The 16002-nt window shown below is 44.1% G+C and overlaps 1 long non-coding RNA gene across 1 annotated transcript in view; it reads right to left on the reverse strand.

The window, feature by feature from the left end:
• The window catches only part of LOC125618984, a 40970-nt gene that overhangs the window by 12351 nt on the left and 12617 nt on the right, over nucleotides 1–16002 (reverse strand). The window lies entirely within an intron of this gene.

Here is a 16002-nt window from a genome sequence, read left to right on the forward strand (position 1 = left end):
ACCAGACACAGGTGGGGAGCTTATGAGCCTCAAATCCAGAGGGGACCAACAAAACAAGACATCCCTATTCTCTCTGCAGACCAAGTTTTTGCTCTTGGGTTTTAAGTGGAGTCAGGAAGGTGCCAGCAGGTCCAGAATGAGGATGCAGCCCAGAGACAGCACTATGGTCCATTCACGCCAACCTCTGTGCTTATTTGACAACCCAGAAGCCCCAAGAAACAAAGAGATTTCTGTCTAGGTCTCAGAGAAGCAGAATTTTATGCACATATTTATTGCCCTCCTGGCAATTTTCAAATGCACTGTCAGTCGGAAACTGTTTCCTGGACACTAAGGCTAATCAAAAGCCTGTTCAGAATGCATTGTTGCGGGTACCTAACATAACCACATACATTAGTTTCTTATGGTTTTTAGATTCAACAGAAATTTATTGAGCACAGGCTCCATGCAAGACACTATGTCAGAGGCTGTGAGAGCACAGAGAAGATAATACACAGTCCCTGTTTGTCCCCAGCCCTCAGCAGGCCTGTTGGGGGTGAGTGTGTGGGTGAGGAGCAATTCACACTCCATGGATGGCTCTCTTGGAAGGGCCACTGCTCTAAGTTCCAAGACAGAGTCAGAGACAGCAGATTGAAGAGTGGGGGCTTATGGTTCATTCTGGCTGGGGGATCAGTGGTGGTTTAATTTACCTTTTCCTGAATATCACCTCTATTATCTCATCTAAGCCTCACAGCAATGGTACAGAATAGGTATTATTACTCTCCCCATTTTTCTGATGGGGAAACTGAGGCCAAAATCATCTGAGTAGATAATGCAATGACACACAGGTAATCAAATCTTTTTGACTGCATCATTTAATCTTTCTGAATAATACCAGTAGTCCTTCCCTCAGGACTATCCATCAGCATAAAAGAGATGTTTCAAAAAACATGTGTGCATAACCCACCCTAGATCTACTCATCAGTCTCTGAGGGTGAGTTCCAGAGGTGTGTTTTGAAAATGCTCTCTTCATGGCTCTGAGGTGTACCTTGACCTATACCACACTATGAAAATTTGAGTGGGGTTTCAACAGAAGAGGGTAGGGAAGAAGAAAGCATTCCAGGTGCATAGAACTAAATAAATAAAAGTGCAAAGCTAGGAAAGTGTAGCAAGTGGCAAGTAGTCCCAAACAGAGGAGTCAAAAGGAAAGGCAGGATCAGCCATGGTGTTTGGGAGTCCACCAGATCATCACTACCCTTCCTGACAGCTCCAACTTGTGCTCAGTACTCAGCCATGCCCTAGCCTCCGTGTTCAGGCAGCCCTCAGTGAGAGGAGCATGATCTGCTTATCTAATTGCACTGGGTTCAAAAGAAACCAGCTTCTGTTCAGAGGGAAATGAAGGCCTGTCTGACATTATTGAGCACCTACTAATTGCCAAGCATTGCATTGAGCCCTTTGCATGCATTATCTCATTGATTCTTCAGGTCAGCTCTGAAAGTTATGTACTTACTATCTGCATTGTTTAAAAGATTAATGAGATTTACAGAGTAATTTTCCCAAGGTCACAGTCAATAAGTGACCTTGCCGCCACTCAACCTCACGTCAGTCTGACTTTAATACTTATGCTCTAACCTCTAGGATCCAGTGCTTCCCAAAGATTGTGGAAATGAGATCAGAGAAGATGAAGGTGAGGTTGGGTCATGTGAGGAATGAGGATGCTATGGAAAGTGCCCCTGAATAATGATTGAAGGCAGTTGTTCAGTCTGAGTTTCCTTAAAAGCAGGGCCTGTGACAAGAATTTGGGCACAAGAAATTTATTTAGGAGGTGATTAAAGGAAGAAAGTACCAGGAAGGGGAAAGGAGACAGGGAAGAGAGGAAGCCAATAAAAGGTTAGGTTAGCACTATGGACAGCTTGGGCTCATTCCCACTGCAGATCCTCCAAAAGGCTGTGTGGAGTACACCTCAGAGCTGCCCCACTGAGGAGCAATGCTAAGAGCCACAGCCAAGTAATATGATGCATGTCATTTTTGGTTGAAAGGTGATGCCAGCAAGCCATTGAGATGATATGATTATGTTAAGATTTGCATTCATATGGATATTGGACTCCTGCTGTTCACCTGGACCTGCTACGGGACTCCTGGAGAGTTCCCATTGGTTGGGGAAGTGCGGTAGGAGGGAATTCCGGAGGAGGAACTTCCTCTTGGGATCCAGAGAACGCCGTGTGCGTCCATCGGCAATCTTCCCGGGAGCTTACGGGGCATTGGCGGCAGTTTCAAAAAATAAAGTTTGTTCCTGCTTGAGTGGCTCGTGATTTTGTGCCCAGCCAGATTGCGGCAGAGCAAGGGGCTGGGGTTCCTATGCCCTTTTGGGTTGGGGTGAATATGTACAGCATAACTTCCCAGAACTTCCATTCTGCCTTACTTAAAGGATGAATATAGTTCTGGGACACTTTAAGGCAGAAAGACTGTTGGAATCCTTTGATGTACATGGATCCTGTCTACAGGCAACTTCCAGAGCAGAGTAAGATGGGAGAGGTGGACATCACCAGCCTCTTCTGCCTTGACTATGTTGAATCCTTGAGGACTAGACCAATGCATTCTTCAAGAATTTGAAAAATAGAAAAATTAGATCTCCTTGTATAAAGTGATTCTAGAAAATTAATAGAGTCGGAATCAAAAGAACTGAGCATCCAGGAGAAGAGGAGATGACTCCCAGATCCACATGTCAAGTAGGTAATCTGAAAACACATGTGAAGATCTCAAAAGAAGCACTCATGGAATGGAACAGGGTGACCAACTGTAGGAACACAGCCCAAGGTGCTCCAGAGGTAGGAAGTTGACTGGGCCTCACCCAAGCCTGTCCACAGAAAAGACTCTTTGGTCGGGGGGTTGAAGACTACCAGTCTCACTAGCCAGACCAGCCCTACTACAAGATGAACATATCTGAACTTTGTACCCTTAGACATCATGAAACCATCCTCCCTGGTCTGTGACCAGATTTTCCATGTGAAACTTATCCCCAAGAAAACTTCTATAATAATGATTTTGCACAGAAAGATCATAGCTCAGTATCCTAACCCCAGTAAGTATGAATTTGCCAAAGGAATAGCTCCATTTCTCACCTAAACAGGCATCCAACTCTCCAGACCCCAAACTAAGCTTATTCTGAGTTGTCTTACAGAATCCAGCCCTCCAGCCCGCTCCAGACAACACCCCAAATCCCAGCAGTGCCACAGTACCACAGTATCTTTGTTTTTCTATTTAAGTTTCTATGTAAGTGACATATGGAGGCTTCAAGAAGACATTAGGAATACAGGCTTTTACTCATATTAACAATCACAAGCCTCAGTCACTTTTGCTCTGCTAAACATTCTCGCCGTGTGGTGTGTGTGTGTGTGTGTGTGTGTAGGTAAGTGCATATACATGGGCATGTATGTGTTTATCTGAAATATTTATGTGTGTGAATATATGCATGCGTATGTACTTGTATATATAGATATTTGCATAAATATATGCATGCAAGCAGCAGACATGAGCTCTGCAGTCACTTATTAGTTCTGTGGTCTTGAGCAAGTCATTAACAACCTCCCCTAGCATTACTTTCCGCATGTGCAAAATATGTATGATGGTAGTTCCGACTTCATAGAATAGTGTGGGGCGGGGGGTTAAATGAGGTAATGCTTATAAAGCGGCTGAGTGTGAGCCTGGGTGAGAATTCAGTGGATGCTGGCACTTGGCATTCTGGGCCACCATTTGAAGTGATTCTGTGTGCAGATGGTGGGCTTAGAGTTCCAGTGATATCGATCTGTTTGTGACTTTTTCTCCCTAAGTCCCCTGGCATGGTGTGGTCACCTGTGGGAGCAATGACAAGCTCAGGGGAAAATCTAGAACTTGACCATAAAACCAGCAGGATGTTCCTTAAGGCAGTGGTTACCAGAGGGGGTGAGAGCCAGAATGATGGACAGAGATGACAAGTCACAGAGAAGGATTCAGTCCTCGGGATGACACAAATCAGCATGTAATTCTAAAGACCCTTTATACCACATCCCACATCAGCAGCCTCAGCCAGCAGTGTCTGTGGGCACAGAATCCAAGCCCGTGACTTGTGTGCATCCAGATTGACACTTTCCACAGGACTGCAGTGAGACAGAAACATTCCCCCACCCCTACCCAAACACATCTAGGAAAAAAGATTTCAGAAATGCATGTCCCCCTCTCACCTATAGTGGGAGTCTGGATTTGGCTGTTTATCTCTAGTCTTGGGCCTCAGATGATTATTCTGATAAACTGGAATGAATCTTGCAGCAGAAGGAGAACTAGCAATAGCCCTGCTGATTTATCACCCTTCTCAACCTTGTTGGGTTCCAAGAGAATAAATCTTGCTTGCCTCTGGCTAGGTACCCACAATCATGCCACAGACCATGACTTTCATATCCCATTAACTCTGAATTACTCAGTCTGGGGCTGAGCTGAGAGGTAATTTAAAATGGCAAAAGGGGAAAAATGTTCTGATTTAGATCTGATAGAGACTGGATTAAGTCCTCCCATTTTTCAGAGTTTAAATGTGAGCTTTGTGGAGGGGGAACACCTGCAGGTTGCGGGGGCTCCTCTGAAGGACCCGAGCCACAGATTAAATGAAAGAAGTTCACACATATTCCAAAGGTCTGCGGTTCCACCTCGAACTCGACCACAAGGCGGATGCTGAGATTTTTCGGGGAACCGGTCTATTAAAAATCACTATTCTCTGCAGTGTAAATTATTACAACCATTTCGGATAGCAATTTGGCAGTTCCCATCAAAATGAGAAAGACCCATAACCTCTGACCCAGACATTTCACTAGAGAAACACTTGGCCATGTGTTCAGGGGACATGTGCGCAGTGTTCACTGTAGCCTTATTTATAATACCGAAAAACCAGAGAGAAACAGGATGACCCATTAGTAGGGGATGCCATGCGGAAGGGTGGAACACCCATTCTCTGGGAGGATGAGCTCCCATTAAAGAGAAAGAAGTAGAAGGAGGTTGGGGATATATTATTGTTGAGTGGGGGGAAAAAATCAACATGCAAAATAGTTTCATATAAAGTGTGATCCTGGGGGCTGAGGCTGGGGCTCTGTGGCAGAGCGATTGCCTAGCCTGTGTGAGGCACTGGGTTCGATCCTCAGCAACACATAAAAATAAACAAATAAAATCAAGGCATGCTGTCCATCTACAACTACAAAAATCAAATGAAATAAAATAAAGCATGATCCTATATTTCAATAATAACAACAATGAGATTACATTGAAACCACTGATTTTTTTAATTTGATATCTTAATATATAAGGCAACATCTCAGCAATCACACAGACTCTGCCATCTGAGCTACTTTGAACATCTAAAAATGCTTTCACATCCAGCCTGGCCTTATATCTAGTTTCTGTAATCAGGCCTTCTTGCCAGGACCATTTCCAGTACCCAACTAACGGTCTGAGACGGCTGCAAAGACCACTGAGTCAGAGGAAAAGAAGAGAAGGCTTTTCTCTGCAGCAATTGATCTGGTGCTCATCTTCCATCGTGTATGTAGAGAGGAGTGCTGAATTGAATCTCCTGCCACAACTGCGGGGATAAACTCTCGGGCTTCCCCACATGCCTAAACCTACTCTAGTCAAGTAGGTAGGAGGCATGCCTTCCATAGGCATGGAGCATTCTGCTCTGTAACAGCTAAAAGGTCTCAGCCTGGTGTTTGAGACCCAAGAAATCAAGGCATGCATTAGTCAGGATAGAGAAAGATATGCTACAGTAACAAATAAACCCCATTATCTCAGTGGCTTAACATATCAAGGATATATTTGTTTCTCATATAAAGTCTGGTCAATGAGTCTCTGTGATGCAGTGACTCAGAGATTCAGGCTGTCCCTGTCCTATGACTCAGCCATCTCCACAGGTGACCTCCATGGTCACTGCAACTAAGAAAGAACTGGAGAAGAAACAAGTGTTCTTAACTGCCTCAGCCCAGAATCTACCCCCACTCAGTCCAGCGGTCAGAATTGTCACACAGCCCCAACCTGGGAAATAGTGTCACTGTTTCCACTCCAGACCCCAGCCTACCTGTCCAGCTTTCTCATGCACTCCTCCCTCGCCTGCTACACTTGGGCTCCTCTCCACTCTGACCTCCTACCAGGGAGGGGAGGGGAGACTGGAGCCCCTGGTTGGAGAGAATTCTACGCACTCCGGGTTCCTGGGGGCTTTTGCTACCACTATTGATGCCCTCATCCATTCATCCTACAAACATTTAGCACATGGGCAATATCCAAGCACTAAACTAAGTCCTGAGAAAACTTCGAGTAAAGAACAGGAGAGGTACAGTGCCTACCCTCCCGAAGTTTACAATCCAGCAGCCCATTTCCACCATCTCTGGGCTCTGCTCAGCTAATATTCTGCCTCATTGCGTCTCGAGAGCTGTTGGGAGCATTCATTGGGTTAGTGCATGGAGGGCATAAGCCAGGCACAGGCAGAAGGCAAAATTCAAACACTGAGGTTTTCAATGGGGCGCCAGGACATCTCTGCCATCTGACCTTTCCTCTGTACCCCGTCCCTTGGTGGAATTCCAGTCCCTGTTCCTCACTCACTCTCGGGAAAGGATCCTGTCTATAAATTTAACATAAAGGCAACTGAACAGTTTCATAGGTATGGAAGCTTCTGTCAAAATTCTTTAAAAATTTCCCCCTTTGGACTTCAAGAGAAAACTGATCTCTTAAATATTGGGAGATCGGAGGCTGTTTGAAGGAGTCCAGTGGACTTATGCCAACTACCTATACACAACTAATCAAGAATGAAGAATAAAAAGCATGGTGAGACCTTGGGGACTCACTCTCTCTGGCTCTCTGCTCAGGCATCACCTCCCCCAATGTGGCCTTCCCAGACCTCCCTGCATAAGAGCATCATCTCCAGCATTCTCTATTCCTTCACCCTCTTCTCGTTTTCCTAATGCCATTTATCCCAACTATAAACAGTGAGCCTGTTCTGAGATTGGCATATCACCCAGGGCACTGGCGGGCTCTATATTCCTGAACTGGACTCCTGGGGGGACACAGAGTATGTGGGGTTGTCCTTGACACCCTCCTCAGGGACTGCAACTGGAAGCACACATGCTCCCTAAACACACTTCTTGACTGAATGCATTTTTAAAACCAGGATGGCAGGGAGATTATTAAGAAATATGTTCTGCCCCTCAACTTTTTAAATTATGTTAAACTTCAGAATTTCTGTAGGCGCCTGTTTATAAATATAATTAGATTCATCCAAAATTGAGTTATTCTTCATGGTTGGTTAGTTATTACTGGGAATTTAAAAGCACTTATTTGGATAATATCCAGGTCATTTGGAGTCGGCATCTTCAAAAAGTTGGCCCCATTACAGATAAACACCCATGCTGGGCTCCCGGCACAGAAAGTAACAAAATGGTTCATTTCCTAGAATATCAGATGGAAGGACAACTCCTCCCCCATCCTCTAAATATAGCCTTTCTCTAAACAAAATATTCAATACATAGCATGAGATAGCATTTGTGTCCCAACATGGGTTTCTGTTAACATACCTCACGCTGCTTTTAAAAATCAGATAGACTGGTTAAATCCTTTTAAGAAAATTAGGCAAGCAAAGATGCCATTAGTTTTAGAAACCCATCACATATATAATGGAGGCTCAGTAATTATTTTTAAGGCCATTCTTTTTTATAATGCTTGTCATTTCTGGGTATTAGCTCCAACAGCCCAAACTCAAAATCTCTTTAGGAGATGCCCTGAGTATCAAAGATAATATAACTTGTCACAAAATTTGCTGGTGGTTTTTGATCTTCCTTTCAACTCATTTGTCAGTTATATACAGGATGACAATATAATTTACTACCCGAAGACGTTTAGGAGGGTGAAAGGGCTCTATTAATATGAATAATGATGCCAGGACAACAAGCCAGGCATGCAGTGCCCCAGCTTGACATTCCACGAGCTTCTCTCACAAGCAACCTACAGAGCCAGGCTCTGCAGGGTGAATGTGATAAAATCCTCGGACTTGATCTTGGAAAGGAACACTGATCCCGAATCAGGAATCGCTAAACTTTTCTTAAAGGACCAGATAGTAAAGATTTAAGCCTTGTAGGCTGAGGCCAAATTGAAGATATCATATAGGCACTTACATAACCATTTAAAAATGTAAATAAACATCCTTCCTTAACCACAGACTGGATTGGGCCCCTGGGCTTTAGGAAGCCAAACTTGGAGATAGAGCATTAAAGACGTTGAACACTAAGCTAAGAAGCTGGGATTTAATTTCTGTGGCCATTAGTTTCCAAAAGTTTTTTTTTTATTATTTTATGATTTTTTTTTAGGAGAACAAATTTGTTCTCAAATGAAATCTTATGTGGAAGCCCAATATATATGCAAAACAGATAAAAACGGTGGCAGTGTTTGAAATGGGAATGACAGCGGCAATGAGCACAACCTCTCTCACCCTAGTCTCAGGCCCAGAGCCCAGGAGGGATCCTGCCAATCAAGACTTAAAAAACCACAGCCACAGTTGGTGGGCTGCTATTAAAGACTCCTGAGGAGAGGTGTAAAGGGATCACAGCTGTGTTTCACAACACTCCCTCAGGGCAGGCGCAGTGTGAAAGAAGCATGGGAAAGCAGAACCCTCCCAGGGACAGGGGCCAGCCTGGGAGAGCCAAGATTACCACCACTGGTTCTGAAGCCAACGTGGGGCACAGATGTGGGTTTGAGAGGAGTAAGACATTCACACAGGGGTGTCTTCCTGGGCAGGGGACCTGTGCAGCCCCCAAGGGTCCCATGTCAAGAGACCCACACTTGGTCTGATGCTTTGCCATCATCATCTGGAAAGCCTTTAAAATTTTTTAACCAGGGCCCTACATTTTTATTTTGCACTGGGTCCCGCAAATTATCTAGCCAGTCCTCCATCCAGGGATGACAGGACCCATCGGAGCCGAGCGCACACACCACCACCTCTTCCTCCCACCTCCCTGGCCAGGAGCATCTGAGTAATCTCTGGGGTTAAGTGCTTTTCATTAAAAAAAAAAACACCCTAAGTTTCATAGTTCTTTCTTGGAGTCTCTGACTATGTCTCCTCTATGCTGTTTTGCCCTCAAAAGCATCCAGAATGCCTACCCCACTTCCCCATAACTCCTGCATCTTAGAGACACCAGTCAGAGCCGATTGGCGACTGCTCCAAATCTCTGAGATTCAAATTCAGATTCAATATGCACAAACTGCCAGGTGCTCCCACTGGCCAGCAGATAGTCCTGAACTCCCTGGGGTCACTCAGCTTGGGCTCCACCAGGAACAGACTCCAATCAAGGATTCAGATACCAGTCATTTATGCATGTGATGTAATCCCAGGAAGCCTCAGGAGGGCTAGAGAGGAGATGAGACACAAGAGAAAAACAAGCCCCAAAGTGCAGGCTACCCCTGTGAGCAGCTGGGCCCAGTCCCTCCAGGGCCCCTGAGAGTCTGTGATCACACATAAAGGTGAGGCAGCCCCCTTTGATTGAGTTGTTCCTGAAGTCCCCAGAAATTCTGGCTGCTCCAAATGTGGGTCAAACATCCTCCTGAGATCAAAGAAAGAGACACAAAGCTGCCACCAGGTTCCAGAACGGCCCACAGGTGACCTCTGGGATAGCATGGGGGTGTGAACAACCATGGTTGTTCTATCCTCAGAGCCACTATAAGACAAATGATGTGGGGAAGAAAGCAGACTTCAGGCATTCCCAAAGTCTGAGAACACACCTGCCATGTTACCTGAAGTCACCAAAGCGCCTGTGAGAACCAGCTATGTGCCCAACACTACTTTAGGCAGAGCACTGTTCATGTTATAGAAAAGGAACCAGGGCTTCAAGTTTACAGCCAGGCCTTGTCCTGTACAAGGAGCAGATTTCAGGAAGGAGGCACAGAAGGACCCAACCACCTCACCCAAGTTTAACACATCAAACTCAGACTTCTTCCAGGATTTGTCTAAGGTCAGCAGGGGTGGGGACCTGCAACACCCAGAGAAGGAAAAGAAGCCAGCTCAGAAAGACTGGTTGAGAGAGAGAGAGTGACATGCTTTCAAATGATATCAGAATATTTATTCAGCAAAACATTTAGGATCTCTTTGTTAGCCAAGATTTTTAACTTCAAAAACACATAGTAGGCCAGGTATGGTAGCACACACTTGTAATCCTAGCTACTTGAGAGGCTGAGGCAGAAGCATCACAAGTTCAAGGCCATCTTGGGCTACTTAGCAAGATCCTATCTCAAAGTAAAAAGGGCTAAAGATGCAACTCAATGGTAGAGTGCACCTGGGTTTAAACCCCAGTACTAGGGGGAAAAGAAATCTAACATGGTCTTCATATACTGTTGGTAAGATTAAAAAATGGTGCAGCCACTTTGGAAAACAGTTTGCTGACTCAGAAATGGTTAAACATACAGTTACCATGTGGCCCAGCAATTCCACTCATAGGTGTATAGCCAAGAAAATAGAAAACACATGTTCACACGAAAACTTGTATCTGAATGTTCATAGCAAAATTGTTTAAATGGCCCCAAAGTGAAAACAACATAAATGTCTATGAACTAATGAATTAATAAATAAAATGTAGTATAGTCAAGCAACAGAATATTATTTGATCATAAAAAAGAACAGAATAGTGATATGTACAACAAAACGAATAAACCTAGAAAATGTATTGTATGACCCATATATAAGAAATGTTCTGAAAAAGGCAAATCTATAGAGACAGAAAAGAGATTAATGGCTGCCTAGGGCTGGGGGAGGAGGTCATAGAGAAATGAAAAGTAACTATTAATGGACACAGGGTTTATTTGGGGGGTGGTGAGAATGTTCTCAAATCGATTTGTGGTGATGGTGGCACAACTCTATGAACAAATGAAAGAACTGAAATTGTACACCTTAAATGGGAGTGTGAATTATACCTTAATAAAACTGCTTTATAGAAGATAGCATGAACTTTTATTGGGGATTGATTTGCACTCTTCACGGACATTTAGGATCTATCTGTGAACAGGTGACCAATATCACTATCCTCTGAGAGTCTGCATCCCCAGGAGAGCACAATGAATCCTAAATATGACAAGAAGTAAAGTATACAGTATGTTATTGTGAAAGATGATCAGCAGTGTATGGGGAGGAATAAAACAAAGTAAGGAGATAAGAAACCCAGGGTGGCAGGTAGAGCCATAGTTTTAAACACGGTAGTCAGAGGCTGGGGTTGTGGCTCAGTAGTAGAGTGCTCGCCTAGCACCTGTGAAGCACTGGGTTGGATCCTCAGCACCACATATAAATAAATAAAATAAAGGACTTGGAAAATAGCTTTTAAAAAAAAAAAAAGATATAATGGTCAGAGTAGACATTATTGAAAAGGTGACATTTGGGCAAGGTTTGCAGGAGCTGGCTACAAGGATGTCCAGGATGGAGCATCCAAGTAGAGGGCACCACTGCCGCAAAGACCCAGAGGCGGGAGCGTGCGGGTGCATTGGCGGAAGTCAGCAGGTCAGCTGAGCATCTGAGCAAGGAAAGATCAAGGTCAGAGGGAGGGTGATGAGGGCAGAGAGGTAACTAGGGGACTTGTTGGTACTGCAAGGGTCAGCAAAGGCAGAGCCATAAGGGTTCAGATCAGATGCACCTTCAAAGAGAAGCCATGTCACCAGATAGGATAAACGGGGACTCACCTCTCCTCCCATTGGTGGTTCACCCAGCTGGAGACCAGAGCTCCCACCGTTCTCCCCTGACCGAAGGAAGCAGGTAGCCCAAGCCCACCCAGACAAAGGAGGGGGTACCAGGTGGAGATTTGCTGAGCTCCAGCTCTAAAAAGCAAAAAATGAGAAGTCAAGAAGCAGCAGGTTGATGGGAAACTGCAATTTCACCATCCAATAACCCAGCATGTTTGTGATTTTCAGGTTCCAATTTTTGTATCGTCATGGTCAATTACAGGTCACAGATGATTTCCAAAGTGGGCTGCCCAGGGAGGAATTGTGCAAATCCATTTGCCACAGTCGCACACTCCTAGTCTGCTCAACCCCCCAAACATACTTTGAAGCACACCATGTCGGAGCCCACAGAGGCAGAGTGATGGGGAGGGACCCCTGGGCTGAGAGAAAAGAAATGGAACCAGCCTGGGAGTCTGGATGGTGTTTCCACCTCAGTTCTGCCACAGACCTGCTGTGTGACCTCACTCAGTCATCTTACCTCTCTGAGCCTTTTTTTTCATAAGAAAAAGCTGGCTAGGCCTGTCCTACCTCACTAGGAATGCTAGGAGACACCCCATCAAAGGGATACTGGGAAGCAACATATGTGCATGATCCTGAGCAGAACTCCATTCTTTTAATAGCTTAATTACAGTATAATTTACACACCATAAAATTGCACTCATATGAAGTGTGCAAGTTATTGCGTTTTAGCAAATTTAGAGGGGTATAACCACCACAATTCAGTTTTGGAATATCTTCATCACTCTAAAATGATATCTCTAGAACAATCCTTTGAGGTTACAGTTCTATACATAATAACATCAATTTAATGCTATATAAAAGAGAAAGAGAAAAATAGTGACTTATCTGGATGTACCCACACAAAATTGCCATTTTTTTATAGGTTAACATGTCCAAATATTGATAGTTTCACAGTTTAACCATTTAAAAGAGAACATTTATGAATACAGTACTATAAAATTTTAGCTGTATATCAATTGTATATTACCTATGATTGCCTGTGACTTACCTGTAATATGAATCTATACATTATATTTTTGTACAGATGGATGTTGGACATTGTGGGTAATTGAAGAAACCTGGATTTTTCAAGGGGGCAATTTGGTCTGTGCTGTTTTCACGTTGGGCACTGTCATCAGATACAAACCTCCACAGAGATGGCCCACTTTAAGCCTGCTCTAGCTAGGATCTTCAATTTGCAGTTGAGACAAATAAATCTTAGGCAGCATGGGTGGAACTATTCCTGCACTGCCAACACCATCTTGTCTCAAGAAATGTGAGACATTTCTTGAGACAAGCATTTTAAGGGAAATCACCTTGTATCTATAGCATAAAAACATCATGATTTTTAGAGTTTTGGGTTGTCTTTGATGGGGGATTTACGGGGAACTGTTACCAGGGATTGAGCTCAGGGGCATTTGACCACTGAGCCACATGTTCAGACCTATTTTTTATTTTATTTTATTTAGAGTCAAGGTCCTACTGAGTTGCTTAGTGCCTCGCTTTTGCTGAGGCTGTCTTTGAATTCAAGATCCTCCTGCCTCAGCCTCCTGAGTCACTGGGATTACAGGCATGTGCCACTGCACCTGAGTAGTTTTTTTATTATTATTTTGCATGCTTACTTTTTAAATTTTATCCCTACTTCTGACTAGTCTAAGATTCATGATGAAAGATCACAGGTCTTGTCTCTTTATACTCCCTACCCCTAGCTACAAAGCATCAAGTGTATGGTAGACACTCAATAAATAATGAATGAAATAAATTTGATGGGGACTCTGGTTCGCATGTGTAAGTACCCCCTGCCGTTCAACCACACATGTACACACAGGGCCTGAAATCATTAGTGCAGACTAGTGCAGACACAGAACAGTTTTGGGGTTGACTGCATGAATGGATCCTGATATAAAAGGCTTTTATGTCAGTGTACGCCAGATCCACTCTGAGCCAGCTCAAGCCTAGCAGAGACACTTCCTCCTTGAGAACACAGAATAACCTGCCCTCCAGCACCAGAGCCAGGAATGTGCATTCCCAAAACTGGGATGAAAAATAAAGGACAAGAGGAGGCATTGCAAAACTTCCCACCCTGTGGTGCCTGGGCACCTGAGGTCGTTAAAAGGTCAGAGGCCAGACTCTTGTCTGAAGAAGCATCTAGAAGGAAACTGCCCAGAGAAGCAAGGAGATTCCATGCTGGAGCTTGTGAAAATGCACCTGGCTAGGCTTTTGAGAGGGAGCTGCAGGGATGTAGGGAAGGTGCTCAGTATGCAGGGGTGGGAACAGTGCCACTATTCAAGGTCCAGGTTGATTCATACAATCCCACAGGGGGAAAAAAAAAAAACTTCCTCCAAAATATAGCTCTCCCCTGGTTCCCCTAAAAGGAAGAGATATCTGTGGCCCAAATAATAAAAACCTAAGACATCAATTGGACTTGGATGCAAATGGACTGCTTTAACACATGGGTGACGTGGGAGTCTTTGCTCCCTGCCTCCGAGAGAGAGGCAGACCAAACTTCTGCCAACGTCATATTTTGCTTAATGTCCTTTACACAAGCGCCGTTCCACACTCAGAAAGCACACACTACACATTTGCAGAATGAGGGCTTATTACCTCAGCAGCTCTACTAAAGACACAGCACCATCACCATTTTCACAGATGGGAAATACTGAGGCTCAGAGAGATGGTGGAAGAACAGATTCGCTGATGCCATTTCCAACCAAACTCTGCTCTGTTTCTATGGATTAAAGGAGAGAGGAGGAGGAGGAAGGTTAGGAGATAGGTCAGTAGTACTTAGCTCAAAGTAGAGAGGAGAAAGGATAAAAGATAGAAGGAAGAAGCTACCGGTAGCCAAGTGAACAGATTTGAATTCAGTTGCAAGAAAAAAGAAATACAATCCTGGTGGGTAAAGGTGCCTGCTGTCTACTGTCAAGAAATGGACATCCCATATCTTTTTGTTTTCTTTACCTGCCATGGCAACCAGAAAGCTTCGAATCAGATTTATTGCTTGAGTAACAATAATCTCCAGAGTCTAGAAGTACCTATTCCTTCTTCTTCCCCTCCCAGAGAAGCTCATTTTGGCTTTAAGTTTCTCTCTGCCCCGAGGGAACACCCAATCCTCACCTGACACCTCAACATCATGGCCAAGTATTCACATATTGCCTTTATTGGACTGCTCTCTGATTCCTGGTATTTCACCAGACCTACACTGATCATGGGAGTAATAGCAACTGTAATTAGGCATCATAAGGACAATGGTTTCATTAAAGCTTTTAATGGACCCGGACATGTACGAGGCAAGGTGTTATACAACACAGTCAAACATTTTATCACCTCGTGATAATTAGAGTTGCTGAATTACAGTAACAGAGCAACTGAAGGTAATTTCCTGTTTGGCCAAAGTCGTCTGACCTCCCCCAGGCCTCCAATTATCATATTTCTTCTTGGAATCAGATCTCCCTTCTACTCAGAAGCTGCTGTAAGCTCCAGGTTATTACGGCAGATGCTAAGCTTGCACGGGAGCTGTGAAGTTCTAATTTTCTCATTACACAACCTCATCTGTCAGCTATTTACTGGCAAGCCAGCCCTGTTCTTTGGTTCAGGTGATAAACAGGCATGAACCGCTTAGCGAGCAGAGAGGCAAATAAACATTTGAAAATGATCAGGCCTGAGAATCTTCCATCAGATAGCATTAGGGGTCAGAGCAAACCCAAGCACACCATGGAATGAAACACGGAGAAGAGGCTAAATCCAACTTGCCCTCTTTCACTCAGCATCACAGCGACAGAAAAAGGCAATTTTTCTGCCACATGGATAGCCTCCGATGGTTCTTTTATGCTGTCAAACTCAGCAGACTACATTGATAAGATACCATTTGTTGAATGCTAGTAGGTGTGCTACAGTGTGTGATGGCTTTAAATTATATTGGACCCAGTCAGAAATCAGGAGAACAGTGTACACTGTGTACTGTGACTCGCTGTAGGTCCATTAAGTGACATTGTAAAAGCCTGGCATATTGAAGCGCTCTACAAGTGTTAGTGACTGGCTTCTATTATTTAAGACAAATGGCTCAATGCCTATGATGGACCCAGAACCATGTCATACTTCCAAGGTGCAATTGTGAATGACACAGATACAGTCTCTGAGTTCAAGGTGCTTAGAGTCTAGCAGAGTATAGATACAAATAAATCAGCCTATGGGGAATGATATTGGCCAAATTATATCATTATATTGTGTGCATGTATGAATATGTAACAACAAATCCCATCATTATGTCTC

This window comes from Marmota marmota, unplaced genomic scaffold, assembly GCF_001458135.2.
Source record: "Marmota marmota marmota unplaced genomic scaffold, marMar, whole genome shotgun sequence".
NCBI classification, from domain to species: Eukaryota; Metazoa; Chordata; class Mammalia; order Rodentia; family Sciuridae; genus Marmota; species Marmota marmota.